The sequence below is a fragment of the Oncorhynchus mykiss genome, chromosome 23, assembly GCF_057628025.1.
Source record: "Oncorhynchus mykiss isolate SJ-2025 chromosome 23, ASM5762802v1, whole genome shotgun sequence".
In the NCBI taxonomy this organism is placed as follows: domain Eukaryota; kingdom Metazoa; phylum Chordata; class Actinopteri; order Salmoniformes; family Salmonidae; genus Oncorhynchus; species Oncorhynchus mykiss.
The window spans coordinates 16,023,968-16,030,052 of record NC_143044.1 but is presented as its reverse complement, the minus strand read 5'-3'; positions in this window follow the sequence as shown (position 1 = coordinate 16,030,052).

Sequence of the window (6,085 nt, the reverse complement as noted above, 5' to 3'; positions counted from 1 at the left end):
CTACAGCATGAAATTAATCCTGCAGCAAAAGGAAATGTAAATTATTATGTGGATTATAATTAATGAACATGTTGTTGCTACATTTCTTGTTAGGGCAAATCAAGTCAAATTTGAAATGTTTAAAACTCAAAAACAGTTTGCATTTCCTGCCCAGCAGGAAAAATTTCAGCAACAAAAGAGGGATCAAATTAAGATCCTACCTCTGAACTTTTTTGCTTGAAGTTAATTTGTACAGGAATACAGCCTTTGTAAAGCTAACAATAAGACAAGTACAGCAATATGATAACAAATCTATCATAGCCAGAATAGTATAAGGGTTTACCTCATTGATATTAGGTGTTGATAGGCTGGGGAACCTCCTACTTCGAAAACCCATGGACATGGACAATTTCGTTTCTAATTTTCCATCTGAAAATTCAACATGCCGGTAAACAAAAGATACTGTATATAGCCTAATGCTTGTTTTAGACATTAGAAAAATAAAACATAATTCTTAGGGATACAGTTGAAGTCAGTAGTTTACATACACTTAGGTTGGAGTCATTAAAACTAGTTTTTGAACCACTACACACATTTCTTGTTAACAAACTATAGTTTTAGCAAGTCGGTTAGGACATCCACTTTGTGCATAACACAAGTAATTTTTCCAACAATTGTTCACAGACAGATTATTTCACTTATAATTCACTGTTTCACAATTCCAGTGGGTCAGAAGTTTACATACACTAAGTTGACTGTGCCTTTAAACAGCTTGGAAAATTCCAGAAAATGCCTTCATGGCTTTAGAAGCTTCTGATAGGCTAATTGACATCATTTGAGTCAATTGAAGGTGTATCTATGGATTTATTTCAAGGCCTACCTTCAAACTCAGTGCCACTTTGCTTGACATCATGGGATAATCAAAAGAAATCAGCCAAGACCTCAGAAAAAACTGTAAACCTCCACAAGTCTGGTTCATCCTTGGGAGCAATTTCCAAATGCCTGAAGGTACCACGTTCATCTGTAAAAACAATGGTAAGCAAGTATAAACACCATGGGACCACTCAGCCGTCATACCGCTCAGGAAGGAGACATGTTCTGTCTCCTAGAGATGAACGTACTCTGGTGCGAAAAGTGCAAATCAATCCCAAAACAACAGCTTAGGACCTTGTGAAGATGCTGGAGGAAACAGATACAAAAGTATCTATATCCACAGTAAAACAAGTCCTATATCGACATAACCTGAAAGTCCACTCGGCAAGGAAGAAGCCAATGCTCCAAAACCGATATTAAAAAGCCAGACAGTTTGCAACTGCACATGGGGACAAAGATCGTACTTTTTGGAGAAATGTCCTCTGGTCTGATAAAACAAAAATAGAACTGTTTGGCCATAATGACCATTGTTATGTTTGGATGAAAAAGGGGGAGTCTTGCAGCATAATGTTTTGGGGGTGTTTTTCTGCAGGAGGGACTGGTGCACTTCACAAAATAGATGGCATCATGAGGAAAGAAAATTACATGGATATATTGAAGCAACATCTCAAGACGTCAGTCAGGAAGTTATTAAAGCTTGGTCGCAAATGGATCTTCCAAATGGACAATGACCGCAAACAGACTTCCAAAATTGTGGCAAAATGGCTTAAGGACAGCAAAGTCAATGTATTGGAGTGGCCATCACAAAGCCTAAATCCTATAGAACATGTGTGGGCAGAATTGAAAAAGTGTGTGCCAGCAAGGAGGCCTACAAACCTGACTCAGTTACACCAGCTCTGTCAGGAGGAATAGGCCAAAATTCACCCAACTTATTGTAGGAAGCTTGTGGAAGGCTACTGAAACATATGACCCAAGTTAAACAATTTAAAGGCAATGCTACCAAATACCTATTGAGTGTATGTAAACTTCTGACCCACTGGGAATGTGATGAAAGAAATTAAAGCTGAAATAAATAATTCTCTCTACTATTATTCTGACATTTCACATTCTTAAAATAAAGTGGTGATCCAAACTGACCTAAGACAGGGAATTCTTACTAGGATTAAATGTCAGGAATTGTGAAAAACTGAGTTTAAATGTATTTGGCTAAGGTGTATGCAAACTTCCGACTTCAACTGTTGGTGTCCCGTCAACGGGGCAGTTGTAAATAATGCAGCACCGTGTTTTTAGATAAACAACAAATGTCTGTACATTTAAGTGTCTAATATCAGCTGAAAGCTTAAATTATTCTTAATATAACTGCACTCTCCAATTTACAGTAGCTATTACTGAGACAAAATGCCATGCTATTATTTGAGGAGAGCTACTAACAGCAAAACACTTGTTTCACCATGATAGGTTTGGTATATTCACCTCTGAAGGTTAAATATGTACTTACATTGTCACGACTTCTACCAATGTCGGCTCCTCTGCTTGTTCGGGTGGCGTTCGGCGATCGACGTCACAGGCTTTCTAGCCATCATCGCTCAATTTTTCATGTATCCATTTGTCTTGTCTTGTTTCCATACACACCTGGTTTTCATTTCCCCAATCAATCTACTTGTATTTAAACCTCTGTTTCCCATAATGTTTTGTGTGTAATTGTTTCATGTCATGTGGTGTTAGTTTACGCGCTTTACTTTTATGTTCCATTTTTGAGCACGTTTGATTTATGTCGTGGTTTCGTTTTTGGAACTTTAATAAAAGTGCGCCTGTTCATTATACTCTGCTCTACTGCACCTGACTTCGCCTCCAATATACAATTGACATACATTCTGAAATATTGCTCTGATTTATCATCCCAAGGGTCCCAGAGATAACATGAAGTGTAGTTTTGTTAGATAAAATCATTTTTCATATCCTAAATCAAATCAAATCAAATCAAATGTATTTATATAGCCCTTCGTACATCAGCTGATATCTCAAAGTGCTGTACAGAAACCCAGCCTAAAACCCCAAACAGCAAGCAATGCAGGTGTAGAGGCACGGTGGCTAGGAAAAATTCCCATGAAAGGCCAAAACCTAGGAAGAAACTTAGAGAGGAACCAGGCTATGTGGGGTGGCCAGTCCTCTTCTGGCTGTGCCGGGTGGAGATTATAACAGAACATGGCCAAGATGTTCAAACGTTCATAAATGACCAGCATGGTCGAATAATAATAAGGCAGAACAGTTGAAACTGGAGCAGCAGCACGGCCAGGTGGACTGGGGACAGTAAGGAGTCATCATGTCAGGTAGTCCTGGGCGTTGTTCCTAGGGCTCAGGTCCTCCAAGAGAGAGAAAGAAAGAGATAATTAGAGAGAGCACATGTGGGGTGGCCAGTCCTCTTCTGGCTGTGCCGGGTGGAGATTATAACAGAACATGGCCAAGATGTTCAAATGTTCATAAATGACCAGCATGGTTGAATAATAATAAGGCAGAACAGTTGAAACTGGAGCAGCTGCACGGCCAGGTGGACTGGGGACAGCAAGGAGTCATCATGCCCGGTAGTCCTGAGGCATGGTCCTAGGGCTCAGGTCCTCCGAAAGAGAGAGAGAAAGAGAGAATTAGAGAGAGCATACTTAAATTCACACAGAACACCGGATTGGACAGGAGAAGTACTCCAGATATAACAAACTGATCCTAGCCCCCTGACACAAACTACTGCAGCATAAATACTGGAGGCTGAGACAGGAGGGGTCAGGAGACACTGTGGCCCCATCCGAGGACACCCCCGGACAGGGCCAAACAGGAAGGATATAACCCCACCCACTTTGCCGAAGCACAGCCCCCACACCACTAGAGGGATATCTTCAACCACCAACCTACCATCCTGAGACAAGGCTGAGTATAGCCCACAAAGATCTCCGCCATGGCACAACCCAAGGGGGGGGCGCCAACCCAGACAGGATGACCACATCAGTGAATCAACCCACTCAGGTGACGCACCCCCTCCAGGGACGGCATGAGAGAGCCCCAGTAAGCCAGTGACTCAGCCCCTGTAATAGGGTTAGAGGCAGAGAATCCCAGTGGAAAGAGGGGAACCGGCCAGGCAGAGACAGCAAGGGCGGTTCGTTGCTCCAGAGCCTTTCCGTTCACCTTCCCACTCCTGGGCCAGACTACACTCAATCATATGACCCACTGAAGAGATGAGTCTTCAGTAAAGACTTAAAGGTTGAGACCGAGTTTGCGTCTCTGACATGGGTAGGCAGACCGTTCCATAAAAATGGAGCTCTATAGGAGAAAGCCCTGCCTCCAGCTGTTTGCTTAGAAATTCTAGGGACAATTAGGAGGCCTGCGTCTTGTGACCGTAGCGTACGTGTAGGTATGTGCGGCAGGACCAAATCAGAGAGATAAGTAGGAGCAAGCTCATGTAACGCTTTGTAGGTTAGCAGTAAAACCTTGAAATCAGCCCTTGCTTTGACAGGAAGCCAGTGTAGGGAGGCTAGCACTGGAGTAATATGATCAAATTTTTGGGTTCTAGTCTAACCTAGAAGTGACAAAAGCATGGATACATTTTTCTGCATCATTTTTGGACAGAAAGTTTCTGATTTTTTGCAATGTTACGTAGATGGAAAAAAGCTGTCCTTGAAATGGTCTTGATATGTTCTTCAAAAGAGAGATCAGGGTCCAGAGTAACGCCGAGGTCCTTCACAGTTTTATTTGAGACGACTGTACAACCATTAAGACTAATTGTTAGATTCAACAGAAGATTTCTTTGTTTCTTGGGACCTAGAACAAGCATCTCTGTTTTGTCCGAATTTAAAAGTAGAAAGTTTGCAGCCATCCACTTCCTTATGTCTGAAACACATGCTTCTAGCAAGTGCAATTTTGGGGCTTCACCATGTTTCATTGAAATGTACAGCTGTGTGTCATCCGCATATTAGTGAAAGTTAACATTATGTTTTCGAATAACATCCCCAAGAGGTAAAATATATAGAGAAAACAATAGTGGTCCTAAAACGGAACCTTGAGGAACACCGAAATTTACAGTTGATTTGTCAGAGGACAAACTATTCACAGAGACAAACTGATATCTTTCCGACAGATAAGATCTAAACCAGGCCAGAACTTGTCCGTGTAGACCAATTTGGGTTTCCAATCTCTCCAAAAGAATGTGGTGATCGATGGTATCAAATGCAGCACTAAGGTCTAGGAGCACGAGGACAGATGCAGAGCCTCGGTCCGATGCCATTAAAATGTCATTTTCCACCTTCACAAGTGCAGTCTCAGTGCAATGATGGGGTCTAAAACCAGACTGAAGCATTTCGTATGCATTGTTTGTCTTCAGGAAGGCAGTGAGTTGCTGCGCAACAGCCTTTTCTAAAATCTTTGAGAGGAATGGAAGATTCGATATAGGCCGATAGTTTTTTATATTTTCTGGGTCAAGGTTTGGCTTTTTCAAGAGAGGCTTTATTACTGCCACTTTTAGTGAGTTTGGTACACATCCGGTGGATAGAGAGCCGTTTATTATGTTCAACATAGGAGGGCCAAGCATGGGAAACAGCTCCTTCAGTAGTTTAGTTGGAATAGGGTCCAGTATGCAGCTTGAAGGTTTAGAGGCCATGATTATTTTCATCATTGTGTCAAGAGCTATAGTACTAATACACTTGAGCGTCTCTCTTGATCCTAGGTCCTGGCAGAGTTGTCCTGAGTCTGCACAACTGAGCTTTGAAGGAATACGCAGATTTAAAGAGGAGTCCGTAATTTGCTTTCTAATAATCATAATCTTTTCCTCAAAGAAGTTCATGAATTTATCACAGTTAAAGTGAAAGCCATCCTCTCTTGGGAAATGCTGCTTTTTAGTTAGCTTTGCGACAGTATCAAAAAGGAATTTCGGATTGTTCTTATCTTCCTCAATTAAGTTAGAAAAATAGGATGATCGAGCAGCAGTAAGGGCTCTTCGGTACTGTCTTTCCAAGCTAGTCGGAAGACTTTCAGTTTGGTGTGGCGCCATTTCCGTTCCAATTTTCTGGAAGCTTGCTTCAGAGCTTGGGTATTTTCTGTGTACCAGGGAGCTAGTTTCTTATGAGAAATGTTTTTAGTTTTTAGGGGTGCAACTGCATCTAGGGTATTGTGCAAGGTTAAATTGAGTTCCTCAGTTAGGTGGTTAACTGATTTTTGTCCTCTGGCATCCTTGGGTAGACAGAGGGAATTT